Below are 17,683 nucleotides of genomic sequence, written 5' to 3'. Positions count from 1 at the left end.
AATTGGCAGGGCATTCCTGTGTTCCCTAGAGTTAGTGGGGAGAGCAGAGAAGGGAGCGCGTAGCCTGGTTTTCTTCTGTTAGACAGTGTTTGTTGCTTTAAGGATTTCTGGGGCTCAGTGCCAGAACCTCCTTGGGATATTATTGTCTTACGGTTTAGATCTGCTTATCAGGAAACAGAATCCCTGAAGGGTCAGGTAGGAGGAGAATGAGTTTACATTAAAACCAGACTTTCATTAGTGGCTGTTGGGGTCCTCTATTCTCAAGCAGCTAGGAGGCTGTGGAGCATAATGCTAATACATATGTTTTTCAAACCCATAGTTTTCATTACTTGTTCTTTTTGCTGCCACCGCCTAGATGTTAATCGGTAATTATGATAGCTGGACTGCGACACACATGCCAAGAGTCCAGTTTTGTCTTCTGTTCTCATAGGCTTGTGGCCTCGACCTGCTAGCTCGCTGTGCTTGTTGTGCAGGGTAGTGAGTCAATAACAAAGTACAAAGAATGACAGTCGCTAAAGTATGAAGCGATGTGTGGATTTATGTCTTCAGTGACCTGGAGAGTGTAAGAAGACAGTATGTCAATTGTCAGTATTTTCATCTAGTTTTAAAGCTAAGTGGTTAATAAACCATGGCGAAAAATCTCAACATAGAATGAGAAAGACATATGATGAATTAATTTTAAATAATTTTATTATAAGGCAACTTATTTTAAAAGGTTTGCTTTCAGGCTTTGATAACAATAAAAGAATGAAATCTCTGTGTTGACTTTTACCAGTATGTTCAGACTTTATTCTTAGGTTCTCTAGGTATGAGTCAGGCTTCGTCTGTGTTCTTTTCTGGTAACTCCAAATGCTAACAAAGTAAAATATATATATTATTCACAAGGTGTTAGAGTGGTTTGATAGTTCACTGATTATTGTTCCTTGCAGTGATCAATTAGCAATAAAAATAAGCACTTCACAGCTGATCTCGGATAGCGACAACACACACATGAGATAATGTGTTTGAGAAGCGGGCTGTAGATTATTAGATCATACTGATGTGAGTTGTAAAGCTGTGGAGGCTTGCAGAGTGCTGCCAGCATCTTAGTGAGGCTAGAGTTGAAGGTGCATGGTAGGTGGGGAGTGTCTAGAAATGAGGCTGAACTTGGGAGAGCAGGGACCCGGTCACGATGAGCTTTGTACAGTCCGCAGAGGGGTCTGAGATAACTTCTGCAAGTGCTGGCTGGGAACCCCTTGTGGAGCTTCAAGCAGCAGAGAATGATGGGATTTTGTATTTGAAAAGATAATTCTCGTTGCAGTGTGGAAAACAGAACCGAAGGTGAGGAGCCTGGTAGATAACCAGGGAGGAAGGTGTTGCAGTAGTCCCGAAGGAAAGGTGCTGAGGGTCTAAAGTGGGCAATGGTGATCTCAAATTTGTACATTTCAAGCCCGAAAGGACAGTTTTTAAAAGGTTGATGCATTTGAAGGATTTAACAGTAGTGTCAATGATTTTCCTTAGAAGTTCAGGTTTTGTTTTTTTTTTTAAGAAGAGTAATTGAATTAATTTCATATCACTCTTCTAATCCCTGGAAGGCATCTGGCAAAGGTTTCCTTGCACCCGAAAGCAGGGATCTCATTTGTGAGCTGCTGCCGAATCCCTGTGGGTCTATTGTGAATACACAGCTCATTTAGAGCTTAGAGTAGGGGGGGTGTCAATTGCTTTGTCCTTGTGACCAGTAACCACAGAATCACATTGTTCCCCCTTCCTCTCAAGAAGACTGTAGCAATTTTGGGCAGTGAGCCAGCACCCAGAAGTTGCTGCCTTATCTGCATTTTGTATGTTACAGTCAGTTTGGGTGATGAATGATGGTTCTCCTCCTCCTCCTCCATCACCGGCATCATCATTCTCATAGCTGACATTTACAAAATAGAGGAGTGCTTACTATTTGCCAGGAAGTGTATTAAATGTTTTATCTACATGATCAAACTTAATCTTCCTAACACCTGTAAATTACTATTACTATCTCCAGTTTACAGATGAGGAAACGAAGGCTGAGGGTGGTGTGTAAGTCACTCGTCCCATGTCACATAGCGTGATAGAAGGTGGGGCCAGAAATTGAACCTAGTTCTCTTTTTTATTTTAGTCTGAGCCCTTAACTGTTAAGAATATAGTTATTCCTTAATATAATTTGGTATGATTTCTCTTTTTAAATTTGCTCTTTATTGTAGCTCTGCCCAGTAAGGTCCATGTAATCAAACACTGTTTACTTACCCTCCATCTGCAGCCCATAAAGGGTATAAAACACAAGTATAGAACGTTTTTAAAACATGAAGCACAGGAGGGGCACCTGGGTGGCACAGTTGGTTAAGCATCCGGCTCTTGGGTTCAGCTCAGGTCATGAGATCCAGCCTCATGTGGGGTTCTTCCCTTAGCACGGAATCTGCTTAAGACTCTCCCTCTCCGTTCGCCCCTCTTCCCTCAAATAAATAAATATTTAAAAAAACAAAAACAAAAACCATGAAGCACAGGAGAAACCATGGGGGAGGTGGTGCATGGGCAGAATAGGGAAGCTATTTAAATTTCTAACTTTTTTCAAGGCAGAATATTCATGTACGCCATCACTATTTTGCCGCAAGTATAGCAATTGCTGAAATAGAAAAGACACTCAATTTAAAAAATTGAGAAATAACTCACAAACCATAAAATTCACCTCTTAAAAAGTATACAGTTGAATGAGGTTTTTTAAAGTGTATTCACAAAATTGTGCAACCATGGCCACTATCTAATCCCAGAACATTTGCTTCACCCTATACTCATTAGCAGTCATTCCCCATTTCTTCCAGCTGAGACACTCATTTTCAAACCTATTGAATACCAAAACACATCCTAAGGTATGAAAAAGATTCTGAGACTATCTATCCACAATCCCGTTCTCTTTAACACAGATAATAATAGCAGCCAACACCTATATAATGCTTAGTATGTGTAAGGTACTGTTCTAAGTGCCTTACATATATTCATTTCAATTTCACTATGACCCTAGGAGGCAGGTTCTATTATTAAACCCATTTACAGAGGAGGAAATTAAGGCACAGAGGAGTTAAGTAACTTACCTCAAATCATATAATTCTAATAAGGGGTGGAGCTAGGATATAAATCTGGGCAGTCTGGCTTTGTACTCTGTGCTCTTTAATTATTACCTATGTTTTAAGCTGATTGTATTTATAGTTGAAAATGATATGAAGACCTTGAAAACGTTATGCTAAATGAAAAAAAAGTCACAAAAGACCACATACTGTATGATTCCATTTATATGAAATGTCCAGAATAGGCATATCTATACAGAGTATTTATAGAATAGTAATTTACAGAAAGTCAATTACTGGTTGCCTGGGGCTGGAAGTGGGGTGGGGTGGGGGTGGGGGAGACTGTTGGAGGGAAATAGGAAGTGACCGCTAATGGGTATGGAGTTTCTTTTTGAGATAGTGAAAATGTTCTAAAGTTGATAGTGGTGAAAGTTGCCCAACTGTGGGAAAATACTAAAATACATTGAATTGTATACTTTAAGTGGATAAATTGTATGTGAATTATAACTTAATAAACCTGTTTTTAAAGAAATGATATGGAAAGAAACAACCAGAATGATTTTCCTTAGAATACCTTTGTTTTCATCTGAAGAAAAATTATATGTATACACACATACATACACACACACACACACTCCCCCACCCTTTTTCCCCACTTTTATTTGGGGGTGCTCAGTCACTTGCAACCAGTTCTGATTCTAAGCATCTGCTTGCCTACTCAAACATTTCAGATGCTTCCAAGTACCTAAAAAATCAAAGTCCAACCCTCCCTAACCTGGAAGTGAGGCCCTATGAGACCCCATACAGCTCTGTGGAAAAGAATAGCATGATCATTGGGAATGTGACTATATATTTTGGTATATAACTTAAAGCAGTTCAGTGCGTTCAATCATTCATTCTGCAAATATTTATGGTGGGCCTGCTCTGTACCAGGCAGTGCTCTAGGTGCTTGATATACATACAATAAAATAGACAAAAAGAATCCTTGCCCTATAGAATGTATAAGACATAAGGCCTAATCCTATAGGCTTTGTAGAGGAGGTATTATTTGAGTTGGATCTTAAAAGATAATAGTTTATCCAGATGATAAGAGTTATATGTGTTTGATGGAAGAGTGAGGTGCCCAGCTGGTCCATTCAAAACATCTAGCATCTATATTGTGTCTTTTTAAAAAAATTTTTAAAAATTTTTTGGCTGTGCAACAAATAACTTTAAAATCTCAGTGGTTTATCCCAACAACCATTTGCTATCATCATCCTGGGTCTGAAGTCTGGCTGCAGTTTGGCTGATCTAGGCTGGGCCAGGTAGAACTCAACGGGTTTTCATTTGGGTGCAAGTCTCTTTCCCCTTGTCTTCATTCTGGGGCCCTGGCTGAAGGGGCAGCAGCTTCCCAGGGCATGCTCATCTCATGGTGGGTTATTAGAGCACAAGGGGACAGGCCAAACCATAAAATATGGTTTAAAGCTTCTGCTCATGCCCTTTCCATGGCACTCCATTTGTCAAAGCAAATCACATGGCCAAGTCCAACAAAAATATGACAGGGAACTCTGCCCACAGTGGGAGGCACTGCACAATCACACAGCAAAGTGTTTGGATCCATAATTCTATTATAAAGAAGGTGATGAATTTTGAATAACAGTTTGATCTACAACAGTATATATTATAAACACAAGAAATAGCTGAACAAGGCATATAGCTGAATACAGAGGTGAATAGACATGGGGATGAAAATGACTAAAAGTTGTAAGGGTATGTCAAATGTGTTGCTAGAGGATTGGAACAAATGGTCAATTATGGTGCTCCTCTGATCTACCGATTCACTGATTCTTGGCTTGTTTTAGTTCTGTGTTGCTGCTATCAATTTTATTTCACAGCACTATGGTGTAAAGATGTTGACTATTTATTCATCTAAGTTATATTTTACCTATTCTAAGTTCCCTTCTGCCTGGCTGTTGGAAAATTTAATTTTGGACATCACTGGAGCCCTTCCTTCCCTGTACCCAGTAGTATCAGAGAGATTCCTGGATCTACATGGTAGAAACCTGGAGGAAGCTGTGTCTTCCGGCTACAGTGGTTGCCTCCCAATATTATGGGAAAACCTACTGTTGACATATACAAAATTCAGAGAGTTTAAAATTTAGAGTTAGAAAAAGATATTCTAACCTACAAACCGGAGAAGTTTAATACAAGACATTTGCAAATACAAAATGCTATGAAATGCTTCTTTGATGGAAAAACCAGTGTCAGACATATTCTCACTGTAAACAACTATAAACCTGGGGAAAACATGAGGCAGCTGTTTTCAGGCATTAAACAATAGGCAGCACGGGTCTGTGATCCTTGAGAGAAAGGAAACACCAGATGAACCTCATATTCACCCTGGCTTTTTGCCTGGGGACATTTTCCCAAGTACAGCCCAGGGAAGTGGAGCAATGGTCTCACTGAACAGAGGAGGAAGAGATCAGAGTTTGGGGCTACCAAGAAGGCTGATTTGTAGGAGAGGGTACAGGAGGAGAGGGAGCAGCATATGGGTATAGGGGACAGGAATCTGCTCAAGGATTTCCCTCAGTTGCTTGGCCAAGGGCCAGGCTGGGCATGCACAGGGCAAGACTCTGTGAGACCTGACACAGAGTGGCTGCTGTGGGGCTGAGAGGTGAACAGAGACTTGAGGCGGGCTCAGGGTGCTCAGCCCACCTCACCTGAGGGGGTCTCAGTGCCCAGAAATGTTGGAGTTCTAGTCCAGCCAGAGTGAGAGACCTTGATGAGCACTTAAGGCATTCATTTGGGGCCCCAGATAGGACCACTTTAGGAGTGAGAACAACACCCTAGAGTAAAGGCCGTACCTTAAGACTAGGGACAAAAACCAAAAGAGACCCACCCAATGTGGCATAAGACCAAACCTAACAGGATCAAAAGGATCTTCCAGTAATTTAACTGCTTATCAAATAAAAATTCAATACCCATTAAAGGAAAACAACATAATCTAGGCTTTGTACAGCATTTCATCCACAATATTTAGCATACAATAAAAATTACTGAAATATAAAGAAGTAAAAATATGACAAGCAAAAATGTGACCCATACTATAGAGAAAAAGATATATGATGGCCCAGATGGTGGATTTAGCACACAAAGAATTTAAAGCAGCTGATGTAAATGTGTTCAGATATTTAAAAGAAGAGATGGACATAATTAATGAATAGATGGGGAACATTGGCAGAGAAATGGAACTACTAAAAAGAGCCAAATGGAAATTCTAGGACTGAAAAGTAGAATAGCTAAAATAAAGGTTAACTGGATGGATTTATGAGACCATGAGAGACATGCAGAAAAGAGAGGCCAATGAGTTAGAAGGCAGATAAGTAGAAGTTATCCAACCTAAAAGCCAAGAGCAAAAAGGTTGGGGACACGGGATGACAAAGCTATAATGACTGTGAGACAATATCAAGTAGTTGAACATATGTCTAATTGGAGTCCCATAAAGATGGGAGGGAAGACAAGGAAGAAATTATATTTGAAGAAATAATGACCACAATTTCCCCAAATTTTGCAACAAATATCAACCCACAATCCAAAAAACTCTGAACCTGAAACAAAATAGGAAGAAAACTACACCTGAGCACATTGTCTCACCTTCTGAAAACCAAACTTAAAGAGAAAAATTGTTGAGTAGCCAGAGAAAAAAAGATACATAGAGGAAGATATGAGAGTGAAAATGAGAGCGAAATAATATTTTCAGATAGGGGCGCCTGAATGGCACAGTCGGTTGGGCCGCCAACTCTTGGTTTTGGCTCAGGTCATGATTTCAGGGTCATGAGACTGAGTCCCATGTCAGGCTCTGCACTCAGCTTGACGTCTGCTTGGGATGTCTCCTTCCCCCCTCCCTCTCCCTCTGCCCCTCCCCCCACTCATGCATTTGCACACACGTCTCTCTCTCAAATCTTAAAAATATTTTCAGATAAATGAAAGCTGGGAGCATTTACTGCCAACAGACTTAATACTCTAAGAAATGCTAAAGGATGTTTTTTAGGCTGAAGGGAAATGATACCAGAAGGAAACTCAGATCTGTAGAAAGGAATAAAGAGCACTAGAAATGGTAATTATATAGGCAAATGTGAAAGACTTTTCTTTCTTAATTTATTTAAAAAAACAGCTGACTGTTTACAACAAAAATGGCATTATGGGGCTTATATTGCATCAATTATTTACTGCTGTATAATAGATTATCTCCAAAGTTAATGGCTTAAAACAATAAATATCTTACAGTTTCTGTTGGTTGGGAATTCAAGAGTGGCTTAACTGAGTAGTTCTGGCTCAGTCTATCACGAGTTGCCATCAGGATATTCTCTGGGGCTGCATTCATCTGCAGTCTTGACTGGGCTCTAGGATCTCCTTCTAAGATCTTACGAGGCTGTTGACAGGAGGCCTCATTTTCACCATGTGGGCTTCCATAAAGCTGCCTGAGTGTCCTTACAACCTAGTCTTGGAAATCACACAATACCACCACATTCTGTAGTTTAGAAATGAGTCACTAGTAAAGCCCACAATCAAGAGGAGAGGGATCAGGCTCTTCTCTTTGAAGGGAGCAGTATCTAAAAATTTGTACAGATATTTTAAGACTACCACAAATATGTAGAGGAAGTATATATGACAAAAATAACACAAAGGACAGCATGGTGTGGTAAATGGCATTATACTGTTGTATAGTTCATACATTGTATGTGAAGTGGTATAATGTTAATTCTAATTAGATGCATATTGTAATTCCTAGAACAACCATTGAGAAATCCAGGGGTATAGCTAAGAAGCCAATAGAGGAAATGAAATGGATTACTAAAAAATATTTGACTACCTTGAAATAAGGCAGGCAGGAAGGAACAAACAAATGGGACAAGTAGAAAGCAAATGCCATATCAATAACATTCAATGTAAATCGTCTAAGTATTTTAACTTAAGAGTATAAGTGATCAGACTTAACTGTTTAAAAGAGAGGTATTTTAGAAATAAGTCAGAGAAAGACAGATACTGTGTGAACTCACTTATATGTGGAATCTAAAAAAAGCCAAATTCATAGAAACAGAGAGTAGAATGATGGTTGTCAGGGGCTGAGGAGTGGGAGGAATGGGAGGTTGTTGGTCATAGAGTACAAACTTCCAGTTATAAAATGAGTAAGTTCTGGGGATCTAATACACAGCATGATGACTGTAGTTAACACTGTATTATATACTTGAAAATTGCTAAAAGAGTAGATTTTAAGTGGTCTCACTGCAAAAAAATTCTAATATCGTGAGGTGATGGACATCTTAACTAATCTTATTGTCATCATTTTGCAATATATACATATATCAAATCATCACATTGTGTACCTTAAACTTACACAACGTCATATGTCAATGATATCTTCATAAAGGTGAAGGAAAAAAGAGATGTACTTTAAATATAAAGGCATAGATATGTTGAAAGTTAAAAAAAGTAGAAAAAGGTAAACCGTGTAAACTGTAAGGAAAAAGCTGGCGTGACTATATTGATATCAGAGAAGCTAGAGCTCAAGATAAGAAGTGTTAACAAGATAAAGAGGGACATATTGTTATGATAAAAGAGTCAATTCATCAAAATGATTGAAAAATTCTAAATGTGCTAATAACAGAGCTTCAAAATACATGAAGCAAAACCAACAGAAGTAAAGAGAAGAACAAACAAATTTCATTAAGAGTTAGGAGTTTAATACCCCTTTCTCAGTATTGACAGAGCAAGTAGATAAAAATCAATAAGGATCTTCATGATCTAAATGCCACCATCAATCACCTTAACCTAACTGACACTTATAGAGCACTATTCTCAACAACAGCAGAAGTGTGCATAGAGCACTCACGAAGATAGAACCATATGCTGGGCCATAAAATATCTCAACTGAATTTAAAAAATAATACAAAGTACATTCCCTGACCACAACAGAATTAAACTGGAAATTAATAACAGAAAGATCACTGGATATATGGAGCATTTGGAAAGTAAACAATACACTTCTAAGTAACCCATAGTTAAAAGAAGAAATCATATGGGAAATTAGGCTTTTTGGTTGAATGAAAGTGAAAGCATCGTATCAGAATCTGTGGGATGCAGCTAAAGCACTGTGTAGAGGGAAATTCATAGCTTTAGTTGCTTATTTTGAAAAAGAAGAAGGATTTAAAATCTATTGTCTAAGTCTTCACAGGAATGAGAAAAAGATGAATAAATTAAACCCAAGGTTGAAGCAGGGAAATAAAGATTAATAGAAGAAGAAATCAGTGAAACAGAAAACAAACAATAGACATTTAACAGTGCCAAAAGCTGATTCTTTGAAAAGATCCACAAAATTAATAACCTCCTAGCAAGACTAAGAAAAAAGGAGAGAAAACAAAAATTTCCAATATCATTACAGATCATACAGATATTAAAATATTAATAAAGGAATATTATGAACAACTATATGCCAACGAATTTGATAGCTTGGATTAAATGGACACATTTCTTGAAAAACGCAACTTACTAAAACTGAAACAAGAAGAAATGGAAAATTTGAATAGCCCTGTATCTGCTAAAAGTATTGGATATTTAATTAAAAACCCTTCCTTGAAGTTTGTAGGCCCAGGTTATTTTACTGATGAATTCTATCAAATATTTAAGGTTGAAACAATACCAGTCTCACACAGACTTTTTCAGAAAATAGAGAAAGGAACACTTCCCCATTCTTCATGTGGCTAGCCTATCCCATATACACAAATCTAACAAGGACATTTAAGGAAAAGAAGATTACAGACTAATCCTTTGGGAACATAGGTATAAAATCTTCAACAAAATAGTTGTTTTAAATAGACACTACCAGAAGATTCCATGTATACATTTTCCTTTCAAATTTAGTGGTTCTAGTTTCTATAAATGGCAAGTATTCGTTTTTGTTATTTGTTCATATAAAGCTGTTGTCCCTGTTTTCCATGGTGCTTGGATGGTGGTGCTCTTTGAAATGAGCTAAGTCACCCATCTTGAAAATGGTCTCAGCTACTTTTAATACCAGTTGGACAGCTTCTTTCCTCCCTATTTCTTCTTCCTCAGAATCTTTTGTTTTTAGAATTCCTTTTCTTATCCTTCCTTCTGAAATACCAAGAATATTTTATAAAGTAGGCTGAGAAACTCCTGTCTTTTTAAATCTTTTTCCTTAGCAAAAAACTAGCTTGTACTTGAAACAGATAAGGAAGAGAAACAAGATGCCTACCTTGCAGATCTTTGTAACATTTATCCCCCCAGTTTGGAACACTGGGTTAATACATTTTCTTGGCGTTCCCTGGAAACTGTCCTAAAAACTGCCTGTTCTCATACATTCGTGGTGCTCCTTGTTATCTGCAGTGTCACCCGAAAGTTTCATTTTAGTTTCATCTTCATCTGCACTTCTGCAACTGCTATCAGATCTGTTATCTGGCATTTATTATATACACAGCATAGCAGAGCTGTGAATTTTAATGTATTGCTCAGCTGCTTAGCTCAGACATGTCCAGTGTATTTACTTATGAGTCAGTAATTCGTAAATTTCCACCCATAATTGAGATTCACGTGCCGTTTAAGAAATGGGCACCTGAGAGGATACTTCAGAAACTCTTAGGTTGACCCATCTGAAAATATTTCTTTAACGGAAATATCTTCAAACTTGGTAGGTCCTGAAATACTAACCTTGGGACCTTCGTCTACCAGTACAATTTTGTCAAAAAGACAAAATTGATGTAGAGATAGACAAGCACATTTTTTAAAAAGTAGCTACGACTTTGTTTTAGATGAGAAGAATTTGGTTTAAGTCCTGAAGTGGTGGAACGAAGGGCCTTTCTGCGATTGGCGGGAAGTCTGATCTATATCCTGTCCGTCTGCCGAGGTTGCGGCCTTCCAACTTGGGACCAATTTGAAACAAGCAAAATATAATATAAATTGTAAGGCAGTTTATGATAGCTGATTCCTTTTCTACCCTCATTACTCTGATCACCCTAAGTCAGAGCAGGCTTTTCATTTTTTTCTGTTGTCATCAGAAGAGCAGTAAGCAGAAGGTTCTGTTGCAGGAGGACAGGTTGACCCAGACTGTACTACTCAGCCTCATTGGGGACTCCATGATCAAGATGGATTCTACTTTTTCTCCTCATCCATTGCTGGGTCTCTGAGTAATCACCTGGCAGTGACTCTTGACCTTCTATCCAAGATGAACTCCAGGGGCATAAACCAGAAGGAGGAAATGCTGTTTTCCTAGCTTCTCTCATTTCCTTCCTGAAACAGATTTAAACTTCATTTTCTGACACCTCTGATCCCTTCACACAAAGCAAAGAGACTATTCTTTTTTAGCCCTGTATTGTCAAGAATAAGAGAACTGCACAATTGCTTTTTGAAGTTAAATATTATTTCTCATTGCCAGGACTTGAAATTTTTAAAATGGATTCCCATTCCCAAAAGGTAATGTTGCAGGTAATGCAGGACGTAAAGAAATTTCCACATGCTCATGAAAGCATATTCCTTTGAAGAAACCTATGCTGGAGAGTCCTGACAATGAAGACCCTCCTCCCCAGCTCTTGTCAGGTAGGCAGAGATGTACTTGTGTACGCCAGGGTTCCCCCCCTGCAGGAGCAAACAAGAAAGGAGAAACAGCAGTCCTTTGTTAAGGAAACCCCTTCAGAAATTTTGTTCTGGAATCCCAGAATTTAGACTTCTATGAATTGGGAAATATTAGGAAGAATATTGAAAGTGTCACCAGTGCTTTTTCAAAGAATAAATTTTCAAAACTCTCATACAATGCGTCCTACTTTCCTAGTAGTAAAATAGATGGCTCAGAGTTTCAAAACAAGAATTTAGAGTTTGGGTCCCATGCACCAAATCCATCAAGAGTGGGGCTATTTTTTTAGTGGAGTATTCCAGACATCAGTATCTTTATCAATATTTTTGAAGCCTTCAAAATTACATCTCTAGCTCTTATCTCTCACCTGGATTTACAGTGGTGGATTTAGAAAACTAATTTTATAGTTTTCCGTATTCTTGTTCCCCATTTTTTTTCATGCACAGTCCTCAGAACTCCCGAAAATACCTTTGGGCATGTATCCATCAGGGGCCTAGCAGAATATGGAAGGCACGCTCAAGTTGGGTCATTTGAGGAGGTCCTACTTAGAATGGAATGGACAAGTTTGGGGTATATAACAATCCCAGGCAGGCAGGAGAGCCACCCCAGGCCTGTAGGGGCAGGGAACTGGGAGCCAACTGATAGCCCAGCAGGGAAGTAGCCAGGGGAATAAATAGCCCCACCTTACCATCCTTCTACCTTCAGCTCTTCTGCTGTGTCACCTGTTGGCTAAACCCAACTGGAAGCCAGAGGCAAAGAGGTGCCTTGATGCAGTTCTTGTGGGTCAGCTCTGAGGAGCACAGTTGCAGAGGGCAGGGCAGAGGAAGGTGGAGGGCAGGCCTAGGAGGGAAATGCAAGACATCCAGCACATGATTTATTGTTCAGTGTCCTCCATCTCTACCAGGCTCAGCTCGTTTCTCAAAAAGACTGCTTTGGAAATGACTTTTTAAGCTGTGTAATATCAGTGTCAGGGTAAAAGTTGATAGTTTGTGATCTCAGGAGATTTTTCAGGAAGTATGTACAGACTTGTAGATATGTTGCTTATTAAACATGACCGAAGTTCCCCAGGCCTGCCTTCATGTCCTCTTGCTTGTATGACATTTTATTTTTTTTAAAGACTTTATTTAATGACATACTTTTTAAAAACCCCTTGTTTACTGTGGGAAATATATGTAACATAAGAGATACCATTTTAACCACGTGTAAGTGCAGTTTTTCATCTCCCCAGACTGACGACACTCTAGACCCGTTTCCCCCTCACCCCAGTCCCTGGGAACCACCGTTTGACTTTGTTTCTTTGTGTTTGACTGTTCTTGATACACAACGTAGGTGAAATCACACAGTATTTGTCTTCTTGTCACTTAGCATAATGTCTTCAAGACTCATCATGTTCTAGCATGTGTCAGTCCTTCCTTTTTAAGGCTGAATGATATTCCATTAGTAGACTTGAGTGATTTGTCACTTGCATACAACACCCGGTGCTCATCATAAGTGCCCTCCTTAATCCCCATCACCTGTTTCACTCAAACCTACCCCCCCCCCGCCCCGCCCCGCCCCCGCCGCTGCCCAACCTCCCCTCCAGTAACTGTCAGTTTGTTCTCTATAGTGAAGAGTCCGTTTCTTGGTTTGCCTTTTTTCCCCCATACGTTCATTTGTTTTGTTTCTTAAATTCCACATGAGTTAAATCATATGGTATTTGTCTTTCTCTGATTTATTTCACTTAGCATAATACTGTCTAGCTCTATCCATGTCGTGGCAAATAGCAAGATTTCATTTTTTTTAAAAAAGATTTTATTTGAGGGAGAACATGTTTGGGGAAAATGGTGGGGACTAAGCTAAGCTTCTTGGGGGCAGGAACTATATCTTAAATGTTCTTTGGTACATCACGGGCGTAAAACTGGGTTAAGAGGTAGCTGTCACAGATATTAGTTGATAGAAAGTGTTAAAATATCCTTGAGTCACTAAAAAATGTCACTGTAGAGTTAAGAATCTCTCTGTCTCTCTTTTTTTCTCTAACTGAAAGATAAGCCTGCATATCTCCTTCTGAGATTAATGGTCAAGTTATCTGCAGGTTTTTATTTTTCCCTGGGTAGGGTAGATACTTTGGAATAGGAGTTGAGCTGTTTAGGACAATAGAGGAGAGTTGAATGCTCCTGTCAGCCACTGACAGGATTAGAGAATAAATATTTGAAGAATAGTGGGGTAAGTCTGCATGGGAATTTGACTGAGTCCATTAGGCTTGATAAATATTTGTTAAGTACGTGAATGAAGTATAGAAAACAGGAAGACCTTGTGAATTTTTAAGCAACTGAACAATATGTAAAAATCAACAGTTTAAAAGATTAACCAGGTTCATTGACAGATTTGTGGGGAGAAATGAATTGTATCTTTGGCCGAGAAAAGAGGAAAATGACTTAACAACAACAAAATGTAAACGGATAATGACCCTTGTTAAGATCTATATGCCCAGAGTGCTGGAGGGGAAAGTCTGTGGTTTATTTTGAAATGAATGCATCAAAATAAAAAAAAATATTTGCAATGTGTCAAGAAGTAACATGGATTGATAAATGGATAAAGAGAGATGAGGTGTGATAAAGTAACTGTGGTAAGATGTGAATGGTAGAATCTAGGTGGTGGATGTGAAATTCTTTCAACTTCACTGTTGGAAAATTTTTATAAGAAAATGGAGAACCAAAGAGAAGAAAATGGAAGTCTAGAAGATTTCTAAGGAAGAACCCAGTGAGATTTAAGAGAAGCGATGCTTGTAGGAAAACAAAACAAAACAAAACAAAACAAAACACATGGGCACTGGAGTCAAACAGACCTGAATTCTGGTTCTGGCTAAGCTGTGTAGTCGCTAGAGAGAGTTTAGATATACCGCCCAGGGGTAGCACTGGGATTTGAACCCGGGCACCCTGGCTCTAGAGCCTTGCTATCTACCTTGCAGTGCAGCCGTGATTCAAGCTTCTAGCCCAGTGTCTGGCACATAGTAGATTCTCAGATGGTAGCTGTTGCTATTAGTGTACCGTCGGCTGTAGAGAATGAAGAAGCCCACAGGAGTATTTGATCTGGAAGACTTATAGGACACTATTACACAAGCTGGAAGGTCAAATTGTTTGTGGAGAAGAGATGGTTAATTTCGTTTTAGATACGTGGAAGTAGAGATTTTGATACGAACAGTTTCGTATATTTTTCTAAAGTTTGGTAAATGATTTGCTCACTAAAACTTTAAAAGCATGTTATGTGTTGAGCACTGCTCTAGACCAGTGAGCAAAACAGACAAAAATCTCTTCCCTCGTAGGGTTCTATGTTCTAAAAGAGTTTGAAGAATTAAGGACCTTTCTATCTCAAATGCAGAACGGAAATGTGGGCATTCACCAGTGAGAGAAGATGGTGTTTTCACAGCAGACTTCCCTGAGGTCCCTGACATCCTGCTCTATGGGCAGCCCTTTCCTCTGCTTTCTCTGATTTCCTCTGCAGTTCTTTTGCCTTCCATCTGGAGTTGGTGGAACAGTTTATATAATCTATTTATGATTAAGTTTCAAAATATCTGTCCAGGCCTCTAAAATGGCCCAGACAGGAACAATAACAGTTGCTTCTCACAGGGTATCCAGGGCAGAGAAGACGGAGATGAAATTCATGATATGCCACATAAAACAGAGGACACGAAGATCTCCGTTCTGGACGGACACACACACACACACACACACGCGCGCGCACACACACACACACACACACGCACACACGCGAATCCTGCACTTGAGCCAGACTCCGACTCCAGCACCCTTGCAGGGTGTTCCTCCGCGATTACGCACTCCTTCCCACAGGGTAGGAGGTCAGTCAGTAAAAGTATTCATTGAGCCAGACCCTCCTCTGCTTCTGAGTCATGTTCTGGTGCGTCAGAAAGGTTCTCAGGGAGAAGCTTTAACTCTTTCACATCACAGAGTTCACTCCTCAGTGTAATAGGGTCTCTCTCTCTCTCTCACATCCTAGAGATCTTATGCTAATTCTTTCTTTAACATTTCAGATAATGAGGTAATATATTTAGTCTGAGAGTGCGATGGAATTTGAGAAAATATACTAGAAGGAGGAAAATAATATCCACCATGGCCCAGCCTTGAGTTGTGTTAATAATATATGGATGGCTAAGAGGTTTGCAAAATATGCTTGTTTAAAAAAAATATTTATGACACCACCCTTACATGGAAATCTGACATCTGGCAACGTCAGCCATTTGGAGGACAGCCAGAAAATAAGAAAGGGGCCTCAGAGCACATGAAAAATAACTGTTGAAAAACTCTAACACATGTAGTTTACCACCAGAGAAGAGTTTGTTAGCATTTCCTTCGGAGCTTGTTTACTTTTTACGTATCTGGGAACTTCTAATAACTTGGGCGGCGTCTGTGTGGTCTTCTCTCCCCAGCAGAGAATAAACAGCCATCTAGAAAGAGGGTAGAAAAGCTGACTGAGGAGATAGCTGATAGCAGAAAGACCCAAAAGTTATACAGTCCTGGTGTTATGCATCACTGCACGGTATAGTAATGTGTGGTCTTAATAATGAACTTGCGTCCATCAGTCAAAGACTAAACTAGATTCAATGTCTTCCCATTGCAGAAGGCAGAGAGGTATAAAGTGTCTATTTTTAAACGTGATCAAAGCTAAACCAGGTTTTGACATGTTGAAATGGTCAATTCTGTGGTGTTTCTGTACTTGAAATAGCACTTTCTCTGGTGATGATCTTTCAGTGAGACAGATTTGAGCTTGTAGCTGACTATGGAAATAACGTTTAATAACTGCTAGCATTGATTGAGCACCTCCTGTCCCAGCCCCATCCTAGGGGCTTTCACACCAGCAGCATCTTGTCTCTTTGGGGACAGATCTGGGTTTCCATCTCCATTCCATCTCTGACTTACTGTGTGACCTTGCACAGATTACATCACCTCTCTGAACCCGTGTCCGCATCTGCAAAGTGGAAACCAATAATACACAATAGGATTGTTGTGAGGACTCAATGGAGGAAGTACATAGAACAGTGCGTGGCACATAGTAAGTGCTCAGGAAATACTAGGCATTGTTGTAATTATTTTGATCATTATCGTCATCCTCTTGATGATGCATATGAATGTATAATTATCCCCATTTTTCTGAACAGGAAGCTAACCCAGAGAGTTTAAAGAGTATGTCCAAGGTGAAATAACTAATAAACAGTTCAGCTGGCGTTTGAACCTTGGTCTCTGACTCCAGACACCTGGTTACTTTGCATTCACATTAAGCTGCCTCCTAAGCATGTGATTATAATTAGACTTTTATACTTAAAATACATGGTAGGAAAGGGCAGAGGACGTGGGGAATGTTACTGGCCACTTCTCTTTTCCACTGTGCACCCAAGTCATCTCATTATAGAAAAAAGTTCCAGTAACACAAAGATAAGCTCCTTTTACTCAATAGTACACATTACATACGCAGTGTTGAATTGGGTTGCATGATTCATTAAAATCTTAAAGGTACCCCACATTCATATACTCAGTTATTCATCATATGCCTAACATGTTTGTCCACATCACTGTTTTCTTAGATAATAAACTCAATGGAGCTATAACCATGGTTTTGTTTTTTTAGCGCTTTTTGATTATCAGCATAGTTATATGTGAGATGAAAGTTAGAATCCTCATCGCTAACAACACCAGATAGATACTAGAGGTAAATAAAGGAGAATAGACTTGAGGCCTGGACACTATGGAGAGTGTCAGCTTCTCCGCGAGAAAGACCTAGGGAGAGAGGCTGCTAATCAGGGCTGATTGTTTACAGGTGAGCACATGCCTGCTAGTTCCTCCCCCCCTTTTTTCCATTTTTTTTTTTTTAAGATGTTATTTATTTATTTATTTGACAGAGACATAGCGAGAAAGGGAACACAAGCAGGGGGAGTGGGAGAGGGAGAAGCAGGCTTCCTGCTGAGCAGGGAGCCCGATGCGGGGCTAGATCCCAAGACTCT

The 17,683-nt window shown here is 39.4% G+C and overlaps 1 protein-coding gene across 7 annotated transcripts in view; it reads left to right on the top strand.

Moving 5' to 3' along the window:
- Positions 1–17,683, top strand: part of LOC113920281 (dynamin binding protein) — a 100,799-nt gene that overhangs the window by 11,171 nt on the left and 71,945 nt on the right. The window contains exon 2 of one of the 7 annotated variants that reach the window (XM_035724109.1): positions 11,497–11,657. The exons of the other annotated variants lie outside the window; for them this stretch is intronic. The gene's annotated coding sequence lies outside the window, so the exon portion shown is untranslated. The remainder of the gene's footprint in view (positions 1–11,496; positions 11,658–17,683) is intronic. 7 annotated transcript variants of the gene reach the window in all.

This window comes from Zalophus californianus, chromosome 15, assembly GCF_009762305.2.
Source record: "Zalophus californianus isolate mZalCal1 chromosome 15, mZalCal1.pri.v2, whole genome shotgun sequence".
In the NCBI taxonomy this organism is placed as follows: domain Eukaryota; kingdom Metazoa; phylum Chordata; class Mammalia; order Carnivora; family Otariidae; genus Zalophus; species Zalophus californianus.
Note: the sequence above shows the minus strand (reverse complement) of the source record. Positions and strands in the feature narration are given on the sequence as shown.